This window comes from Bactrocera neohumeralis, chromosome 4 (genome assembly GCF_024586455.1).
Source record: "Bactrocera neohumeralis isolate Rockhampton chromosome 4, APGP_CSIRO_Bneo_wtdbg2-racon-allhic-juicebox.fasta_v2, whole genome shotgun sequence".
In the NCBI taxonomy this organism is placed as follows: domain Eukaryota; kingdom Metazoa; phylum Arthropoda; class Insecta; order Diptera; family Tephritidae; genus Bactrocera; species Bactrocera neohumeralis.
In genome coordinates, this window is record NC_065921.1 from 1801363 (window position 1) to 1812441 (window position 11079).

Below are 11079 nucleotides of genomic sequence, written 5' to 3' on the forward strand. Positions count from 1 at the left end.
TTGACAGAGTTTGATGGAGGATATTAAATATTTTAAGAACTAGAGGAGTTAGCAGTTCTAACTTTTTGGGAATGTCAAAATTCAGCAATGAAAGTTTGAATTCAGTTTTTTGTAACTTTGATTTAGAAATAATTGGTCTTGAAATAGTAAAGTATGTTTTCAAGCAGTAGATTTATAAACAGACATAATCGATTTTAATATGGATGTCATGGAAAACGCCGCCAAAACGAATGAAGGTAAGGTTGAGCTTCGTTGTCTCCTCGTCTTTCTATTTTGTTCGGGATGTTGGAAGCCTCCCTGTTTGCAAAGTCCGTGTGCAAGCCTTCAGCTATAAAGTAACAGATTCAAAATGCTTTCTCTATGGTATTTATCTAATGTACAGTGCTGTCCAGAGCAAGCATTTGCCCTCGATAATAATTTTAAGGCATTTAGAAAGTATTTTTAATGGAGTTTTCTCGAATGCACCACGTGGTTGTTGCTGGTACTCTTTCTATTGGTAACGGGGATCCCGTTATGGGTGGGCAATGCACATGTGTCAGCGCCTGTTTGTGCAGTTTTGCATTTGTTTCTCGCTTTTCGACGACAGTGTGAAAGCGTGTCAGAGTAAATTGGCTGGCGGTTGAGTCAATTCAACTTTGTTTATAAACTAAGTTTATATGCACGATACACGATACGCGTGCGAGTGCAGCCGCGGATAGGGGTAAATATGACTTGCACACATGGGGGCCACAATGCTTTACGCTGCGGTTTTCATCAGAGTCAAAGCCTCCGTTTCGAAAACTTTTCACTAGCGGTAATTTTGACGTGGCAGTTTGAATACATTTTGCGCATTTCGCCGCTGCCGAGTTGCAATTCATACACCAAGCTGGCTCACATACACACACATGCATGTGAATTTTCCATAAACCTCGCTCTTCTCGCTTCGGTGCCATGCATTGGAGCCAAAACGGATACGTGCGGACTGCCAGCGCAAAGTTGTGGGAATATTTTATTTTCCCACGCACATTTCGGTTATCTGGGCAATCAATTTCGCTTGTCAAGCGAAACTACAATAGAATCAAAGTGAAACGGGACGGTCAAAGCGCTCAGTCCGAAAGCGAATTCGCATATCGATGGGGAGTCAATATTCGGGGCATTTTGCCTATTCAAAATGGAATGTCACTGCATCAGTCAATTTAGTTTTGTCTGCTTTTGATGCTTCTGTTGTGGTTACAACAAAACGATCTCACCATTTGCTATCGCCGGAGAGTCCGCGTAACTGCTGAGGGACTTGGCGTGGGAGAAAGCGCCCAAAATTGCAATGCCAAGTGCAAATAGTTCTCTTTCGCCTTAGTACTTCGAAACATTGGCCTGCCAGTCACATCAAGTCCCGCAGCCGTCCCGCAGCTGCACCAATGTTCAAATATGCTCTTGGCTGTTGTCTTACTTTGCACACTAACTGACATCTTATGCTCGTTCTTATATGCAATTTGTTTCACTTTTAGTTTCGAGCCGGTTTTTCGAACGCCAAATTGAGTCCACTCAGTTCATTGGCACTGACAGTTGTCGAGTCTCTTAATTTGTGTTCTGCTGCTGTTGGCTGTCATTCTGTCTGTTACGATTTCATGAGAAGGCAGTTCTTTTACTTTCCAGTAAAATAGTTCAACTCAGTGTAAAGTGCACAACTGCGAGAAGCTAGGAAACTCGATACCGTGTTGTTTGGTAAAAAGAATGTTGCAGAGACAGGATATATTTGCGGCGTATCTTCTATTGGAAATGTGGTGGTTCTGTTGGCAGTTGGACGATTGACGTGAAGGATACCAAAGACTTTTCGAGTTAAGGTATAACCATAATTATCCCTTGATTACCAGAAACCTTCTTTCCAACCAATTCTTTTAAAGAGAGTTTCTCATCAAGAAGAGTCTTTTAGAGCCGGCGGCACTGGTAAGAGCATTTTATAACCAAAAGCGGCTACTTAGTGGGTCCGTCAGTGGGTTGTTCATTAGAAGACCAAACGGGTTTGAGAACAAAACTGCACTCTCGAGTCATTGCATCGAAGATCAAGTGGAAATATAGCACTGAACCAGAGTGAAAAAGCACAAACAGCTTGGTGTGAAATATATCATACAATTTTTCCATTTACTCGCAGTACACGGTAGCACCATTATTAGCTTACATGCATGCTCTTCCAAAGTGTGGCATCAACTGCAGCGGAACTCCCTTGTCTCGTCGGCAGCAAAATGGCTGCAGAATACCGAATGCACATCTCTTTTGATGGCACTAATTTTTTATACCGATGATGCCAATGACGCCAGGGCACGCATTTTACGCATTCAGCGAAGCTGCGACTAACAGGTTTTTTTGCTAACGGTAGTTTTGTGCTTTCAACTGCTGTCTAAGCGCAGTTAGTTTGCGCTGCATTTGAACCTTCGCGTTATTATTTTTCTACGTTTCAGCGGCTTTTTTCACTCATTCGAGTCCTCTTGGCATCACTGTACAAAGCTGAGCATTTCTAAATGCTGGCATTTTTCCACTAAGCGAAGCGTATAACTTTGATGTGCGTACAAATAGCCGCTGCACGCACACGACGGACGTGTAGGACAAGCGCAGGAGCAACTTTGAGTTCCTGGTGGGAAACGGTGAATTGTTAAGTGGTCTAGATGAACTTGCTAACTAATGCTTCCTGGTTAAACGCTGGTAAAGAGGGGCAAGAACTTATCAGGTGTTAGTACTTTGGTTTTAGAAGTAGAATCTTCAGAACTTGAATTCATTTAGAAAATCTGTCATTCAAAGGCTTTCCATGTTAGTTTTGCTGTTACTTTGTGTGGACTTAAAAGTGTGTTCGAAGTGGTGTGGAGATTTGGGTCATTCCAAACATGTTTTCAGTAAGATATTTTGTATTAGATCACCAAAAGTGGGAGGCTTCAGTGGACGCTTCGATCAAATTAAACCTTGCCAGCGCAGTTTCGAATTTAGTCCGCCAATTTTCTTTGTTTTTGTTAATATGCTCCATTTGTTCAAAGAGGTTCAGTCCTCGCAAAAGCAGCAAAACGGCCGCTGACTCTGCATTGCAGGCCACTGGTTCCCGCACGGGTTGCCACTCACACATTTACTCGCTTGCACTGGAGAACTAACGCTTGCACTGCAAGTCTACTATCCAAGTGCCATACTCGTGTGTGTGTGTATGTGTGTGGGCGTATAAAAAATGGAACATTTTGCAAAACGCTTTTCGCAATTTTCATAAAAAATTATATGCTCACTGTCTGTCTTGTGGCTGGTTGCTCCAACCGACGGCTGACTGACGCGTTGGTTAGTTGCTTGGTTTGTTGTTTGTTTTCTGTGTTTGCGTGTTGGTCTTTCCGCTTCGGTGGCTTGCCTCTATTATCCTTTATTTTTGTCCTTATTTGTGCGTATTCTGCGCTTCGTGGCTAGTTTAGGATGAGTTGGATGTTCCGTTACTTTTCCATTGTTCTTTCTTACTCTCTGGTACAAATACATACGCATGTTGACGGCCGTTCGAATGTTTAGCTCGCTACACTCGTGACGCTTCGTCCATTATACTCATCCTCGTAAACCTTTCAGCTGCTTATTGCGTTCCTTTATGGTCCAAGGATTTATTTGACAACGCTGGCGATTCTAATTATTATAATAATAACTGTATTGTCATGCTGGCTTAAGTTGCGAAACAAATATATGCTAGAGTAGAATACAAATTAAGCATATATTATTGCTAAAACCCTTTCGTAATAATATCAAATATGTGGCAGCATATTTTTCTTTTCTAAATAATGTGTAGGCTTACACCTTTTCTGGGTGCGGTCTATATTTAGATCTCCCAACTCACGGATTCACCCCTTCTAAACGGGCTTTTAATGAATTCATTCGTGCTCGCGGGTATTCCGCTGGGAGTTACGTTAATGTGTGCCTTCGCTACTTTTGCGGAGGGAGGAGGAGGGTATGCACCTTTTATGAGTTAATGCGAAAAACGTGTTCTCGCATCTTTTGCGATATCTTCTGCTGGATCTTTCAGATGGCGACGGAATGTTCGCGTTAAAGTATTTTTTGCCTTTTTTAATGTGAAATTATTTAATAGAATATGTCAGGATATGTAAGGAGATTTAATGGGATATGCTTTCGTGGAGTCTGGCTGCTGGTCCACGCCTGCGTATGCTTAACTAACAAATTGAAGGCGCTAACTCAAACGTGAGGAGCTCAATACGTGGCCACTTTTTAGCAGTGCCTTATCAAGACTCAGCAGGTTTTAAGCGGTATTGGGGCTTAAAATTTCCAAATGCACTTTTCTTCGCAAGTATTTTTCTAAAAACTTCCATCGGTTACCTCGACACCTTATGTTCTTGCTGTTGCTGAGTAAAATGTTGTACACAATTAAAAGTATTTGTGGAAATATGCTATTTCATTAGCACACACACATATACATTACAGGCGGCAGATGCAGTTTTGTAAATATCTTTCGTTTGAAAATCGGAAAGTTTGTTATACTTGTATGTTGCACGGCGAGTTTGATGCCTTAGTCTTGAGGCGAACTTTACTAACTCGACTTTGCAAAAATGTGCGTGTGTTTTGATTTACTAGCGAAGTTTCGCAACTTAAGAATGTTATTGTAAACAATGGCGTGTGTGTGTGAGTGTGTGAGAGTAAGCAATCAACTTCAAATTCTACAAATTTGCCATGAAACGCTTCATACCTGAAAGTTGCTTGGCATTTAAGTTAAGTGATTCTATGCTACATTTCTAACTGTAAACGAAGGTACGAGCACATTTTCATAGCTTGTGATGTAAATTTAAAAGCAAAGGCTTCAGGGCAAGCAGTCAAGCGACAAACTTTATGTTTCTTTGCTTTTTTGCAAAGAGCCTGAAGTTATTCTATAGGAACTTTTATTAATTTCTTAAATAATTTAAAATGCTGCATTTTGCCATATTGGAATAATGAAATCAGTGAAGCTTACAAGCATTTAGTTTTACATATTCTGAGTTGAGTTTTCTCCTTACCAAGCAACGGGTTGAAATTCGTGAAATATGACTAGCCTTCTGCGGCGGCGGCAAGCTTGAGAGCTGTTGCTTCTCATATACATGAGACTGAGTTGTTTCTAAAGCTTGCGAATGTTGCTTCTGAAAAGCTAAAAAACTGAAAATGTGTTTGTTGTTGTATCAATTTTCAAGCTAGTCGTTGTGGAAGAGTTCGAAGAATTTTGATTGTTTGTTAACGTTGTTTATAAAATTTAATAGAGAAGCTCCTTTGCATATTTGCATACCACACATGACAATCTATGAAGCCTGAACATTAGTGTATAAACGTGTTTTCGCTTTAAAATTTGTAAAAACTTCCCTATTATTCATCAATGAATTAGAGAAGTGGGTCCTGCCTTAGATCACATTTTCGGATGTGGAATGGAATTTGCTATTTTAGTAATTTTAATACTCTTACTATCATAAGTGAATGAACTTTCGAAAACGTAAAGAAAATAATAATATATATTGGGTAGTCGAAAAAGTCTTTTCGTATTTTGTCAATAGATGTCGTTGCAGTCGTATTTCTCCAGTGCTTCCAATCACATTGTGTCATACTATATAGCCTATAATGGATGACAAACACTTTTCGCACGGACAATGTTCGAGACCATTCCGTGTGTGTTAAAGTGGTATGCACTGGCAAGTTTGCCTAGACGTATTTTCCAAGTTATTTTAATAAAAGTACATTGCATCACTCAGCTCTTCAAATTTAAATGGTTCACCTGTATATTTATCCTATTTACAAATATACGAAAATCGAGCTGCCGGTATTCAATTTGTCGTCTTCTCCTTTTCGTACTTCCACTTCTGACATAATCAATATCCAATCATTTGCATATTCAGATAAATGCTCAAATCTACTCATAAGTGTGTGTGGATTTCAATCCACTTAAAGGCGCGTGAGAACGCTGTATTTGCTTTTGCGGGACTCCGACATTTTTGCTTCTAAAATTTCAGTGACGCGTTGAAATGAGTAGAGAAAGCTCAACTCGCCCGCTAGAAGAACGAAGGGAACGAGTATATTGTCGTAAGTATTTGACGAATTGTAAATGTGTTCAGTAACGTGATATGAGCACTCACACATTATTGCTAAGCAGTAGAATTATGGTTGTGTGAGCATCATTACGTAAATATGCACACAAGTGTCTGTTTACAGTTCCCAAAGTATGCCATTTTCATCTGTCAAAGCAAATTTACTTCCTTAAGCACGAATTCATATTGGACAGAGATTACAAAAAAAAAAAATATCTATATTGGCTTCAAGCATATGCAAAGCAGGTATATTACGCGTTGCGCACCTGGGAAAGGACTTTAAGCTGCCCTGTTCATTTCATTCATCATTTTGTTCATAAAAAGATGCCTGCTACCGCAAAGGCTGTCCAAAAATAAGTAATAATAAGTTTCTTAGTAGTCCTTAAAAGAATTTACAGCTATTTAATGAGAGCATAGGAGCTATAGTAATTGCTGGCCACTTGTGTTCGACGTTGTGCGAAATTACAGTTTGTAAAAGCTTTAAGTCGGAAAAAACGGCCAGAACTGATCAATAGAAAGGGCTTCGTCTTTCATCAGGACAACGCTAGACAACACACACCTTTGATGACTCGGTAAAAACTGGGAGAGCTTGGATGGGAATTTTGATACATCCACCATATAGCTCTGACCTTGCACCATCGGACTGCCATTTGTTTTGGTCAATGTAGAACTCCCTTGATGGAGTAAATTTGGTTTCAAGAGAGGCCTGTGAAAATTACTTGTCGCAGTTTTTCGCCGAGAAATTAGAAAAGTTTAACGCTGATGGAATAATGTCTCTAGAATAAAAATGGCAAAAAGTTTTCGACCAAAATGGTACATATTTGGTTCATTAAAGTTCATTACAAATATAAAAAAATAAGTTGAAATTTGATTAGACATACGAAAAACCTTTTTCGACTACCCAATATTGGATGTGCAATGGCTTATGCCTTATATATTTTTCACGACTGCAGATCTATACTCTTAGGTGGTCTAAATAGTAAAGAACTTTAAAGGTTCTTTTCTAATTATTTCAAGTAGAGGATATTTGATGATATCACTGTTTCAGAGTCTACACCCGGCCGCCGGGTATTGTAAAAGGAGATACTTTAATAAAAACTTACCTGATCTTTAACGATTTATAGTAAGTAAAACCTTTCAACTACATACGGTTTGGAGACACCTATTTTCCGATATATTTTATTTTTTGCTCTGCTTATAACCGTTTTTATTCGTAATTTTGCGGGATAATATCTCCAGTTCTAAGGTATTATTCTCTGACGTGGGAGAGACCGTTGCGCTTATAGTTTTGAGAATTTTATTTTAGAATAAAATAAGCAATTAATACGAACTGCATTAGAGAAAACGAGAAGGTCAAGTAAAGTGATATATTTTGGAGGTATGGCAATAAGTCAGGCCATAATAAGCCTACAGCTCAAACGGGAAGGGCTTCTGCTGAATTGAGTTATACATATTGGTTTGAAACTTATTCAGATAAGCAATATTTCATTACAGCGCGATTTTTCGTATTCTTTGGCGCTTGCAGGGTATGAATAAACAGAATATAAGAAATATAGTTGCCGCTGCCAAATAGTTGTTGTCATAATACTGTTGCTTCAAGCAATCAATATCGCATAGTCTTTGAAGACTACTTCCGCCGCTGGCACATTTTGGCGCTTGACCAGCGATAAATCTTTACGAAATCCGATAGTAAACCAACAAGCACACACATACATATGTATACTTGTACATTCTTGCGTGTTATTATTATCCAAGCGCCACCGTAGCAATTTCTATATTCCTTGCTTTTCTTTGTTTTCACTCATTCGCATTTTGCCATTGATATGATTTTGAATTTTCCGTTTCGATCTTCTGAGTTTTAATTATTTATACACTCTTTGTGATGCTCACCTATTTGATATTTTTTAACTGGCCCATAAAAATCACTTAAATTTCACTGAAAATGTGCAACCGAACAACACTACCGTTAATTAAAATTCGCGAAATTCAAATGCGCAAATCAAAAATAATTTTTTGTTCCATTAGCATTTGCTTGAAGAAGTCGCTGGAAATTCTGTAACTATTTGTAATGAAATTGAAATTCACTGTTCAAACGCGCACGCCGCCGTTTCAGCGCAAAGCACGTCCAAATTCGCGTAGTCCATTCGGCAAACTGAATTGATGATAAATTCAGAATGTTTATCAGACGAAGCTGCAGCCGTGAAGTCGTGGCCACGGCGACGACGCAGAGCCACGAGCGCCTAGCGGCAGCGGCAGTGGCAGTGGCAGTGGCCGAGGCAGCGGCAGCGGCAGCCCATCGAGAGGAGCAACGACGAGTGTCATTGAAGACAGCCGCACGCTGATGCTGACACCTCGGAGCCTTGTGGCGGCGACCACCAGCATGGCGGGGCTGCCAAAAGCACAAAGTGGCCGCAGCGAAGGCGTACGTGAAAGCTAGTGACGATAAGAAATTCGCCAGAGCTAGGTGACATGTCGCGCGCAGCGCTGCCTGCACCGACTGCGTCGCTGACAATGAATTTTCTAATCATTTCAATGGGCGCAGCAGCAGCAGTGCGCTTGTGTGATGTGTATTTCAGCAACGGTCTCTGGGTGCTGCTACATCCGGTGGCGTATACGTAACTTCGAAACACAAATGTGTACTCGGCTGTCGTTCGTTGCTCGCTGCTCGCCATTCGATACTGTCAGGCGAATGCTGTAGACTTTGACGCAAACAGTTGGCCGTCGTGGCGCTCTTCGCACGCTTGCTAAGAGAGTGGACGTTTAGCAAGTGCTCTTTGTGCGTGTTCGAAAGTGTGAAGACGCCCAGTCTGCTCTTCACCCTCAATTTGACTTGTATTGTGCTGTAATTTATCTTGATGACTTGGAGCTTTGGGAGTGCCGTTGAATTCGAGAGCTTTGCTGAATAATTGTTATTTGAATTAGACAGTTTTTAATGAAATCTGAAAGTTATGATTTATTATAATATTATTCCATTTAGTATTTGTCTTATTTAGGTATTTGGTTGATTTTACAAGATGTTAGTTTCTTAGTCGAAATATATAAATTTCGAAATTCGAATTCGAAAATATTTGTGTGCGCAGTGTAGTTTCGGGATGTAAGTACATACATATATATTAGTTATTTTTGGAGTTAATTTTATGGAATGGATCTGCTTTAATTTTGACAAGTTACGTTTTGAGTTCGAAAATGAGTAAGTGAGGTTAGAATCGACCCCGAAATTATTCTATAATTCTATTAAAATGGAAACATCAAATGATGACAATCAAAAATTGCGCTCAGGTCTTCATGAGAATTTTGTTTCCAAATTTGTAAATTGTAAGGCAAGGCGGGCGCCAATGTCTCAATTGTGTAATTTGAAAACTCAATAATATATTAATAAGGGACTTTTGAAAGCAATTTACAGTTAGATTACAAGTGCTTTGAAACCTCCTGCACGAAATTGATTAATAGCCCAAATGAGCGCCACAAGCAACAATCGAAAGCGAGAGCAAGCAGTTGGAGCTGTGCCCAGCTATGCGTAATTACACTGCCAATGCCATTAATAAGTCGAATTGGCAGGAATACTCAAAGTGTGCTGTGCCACTTTTAATCATCGCAAGTGATTTGTTCCTCCAGCAAGGCGAAGGGGAGGGCAATATTGAAAATTCGAAAAATTAAATGTTGCATGCCATACTTGGCCGTGCGGCAATGCACGTAATTAATGTTGCCTTTGTAGTCGAAATAATAATAATGAGAATTGCAATGGCCAGGCCAAGAGTTCTCGCCGCTAGCTCTGCCACATTACGTCAAGGGTTCCACTTGAATGGCCAGTGAGTGGCTCGAATGCCAAATTTATCGTTCTGAGTAATTCGAAAACGTCAGGTGCGCTCGGCATTAACGGTACGTAGATGGCTTACTTGCGAATTTAAGACGGACTGATTAGCTGCCAACTCTTCAAGATATTTGCTTTTGCTGGAAAGTACAATCAATCAATTGAACATTCAAAAGGTTTCAACAGTTCTGACGTTCCTTGCTGGTGCTCTTCAATAATTATTGACCCGAAACAGTTGCCGAGTGCACAACGTTTAGTTTAAGAAATGTGAAAAAGCTGTACCCAACCGCCAAAGCAAGCCAAGCCCTCCAGCTCTTTCCGGCTATTCAAGTCGTCCATTCTCTTTTATTTAGCACCTCCCACCTTCCTGCAATTAATTTTTCATTTTAATAATTAAACGTAAACAAGCGCGTCATCGGGTGCATAAAGGCGCACAAAAAATCGCATGTGTGTTGTTGTAGTGTTGTAGAAATTTAAGTGGCCGCTAAATGTTTTATTTGCCTTACGCCAAATTAACTGCAGCAACTAATTAAATACGCGCGGCACGGCGCTGCAAAAACACTTCAGCGCGACTAAAAGCGCGTGTTTGCACACATTGTTTATTAATTAATTATGAATAAGTTCTGTTTAAGGCAATTAGGCCTAGTGGTATATATAGGCTAGCAGATGTTGGCTGTCAGCCATCAGCCAGCGCGCTCGCATCAGCCAAAAAAGCGTGTGCAAAGAGTGAAGTGGCGCGATGAGAAACGCATTAGCGGCAAATCTGTTTGAAGGAGCCGTCGAAATGAGAAACAAGTGAACTTAATATGAACCAAATAGTTTTTAATTGTTGCTAATTGTTCTTCGTTGATATTTGACCTTGGCTCTTATATCAGATTATATAAATAATTATCGTTATGGTAGCATGCCGACCATCTTAAGTGAATTAATTTCCTGCTAAATAGCTTTATGGCAACTATGTATGATTTTCCAGTCGCAAATTTCAACTTTCTTGGGTAATAGTTGGTTCCTTATAAAGAAAGAGATAATTGACTACGGAGCTGAGAATTTCGCATTCATCAAACCCTTCCTTACTGCTGGTGTGAATGAATATAACGTCGAAACTGTTCAACAACCCAGTGAATCCAAAATATGAGTCGAAAATTAAAAACACCAAAATGCGCTGAAGGCAGTGAACACCATCCCAGTCCAGACGTATAGCAAGTGTATGCAAAATTTAATTCAATG

At 39.9% G+C, this 11079-nt stretch overlaps 1 protein-coding gene across 2 annotated transcripts in view; it reads right to left on the bottom strand.

Annotated features, from left to right (window-relative positions):
- The window catches only part of LOC126755020 (5-hydroxytryptamine receptor 2A), a 138219-nt gene extending 130047 nt beyond the window's left edge, over positions 1–8172 (bottom strand). For both annotated transcript variants that reach the window (XM_050467279.1, XM_050467278.1), the window contains exon 1: positions 7932–8172. The gene's annotated coding sequence lies outside the window, so the exon portion shown is untranslated. The remainder of the gene's footprint in view (positions 1–7931) is intronic.
- Positions 8173–11079: the final 2907 nt, after the last annotated feature.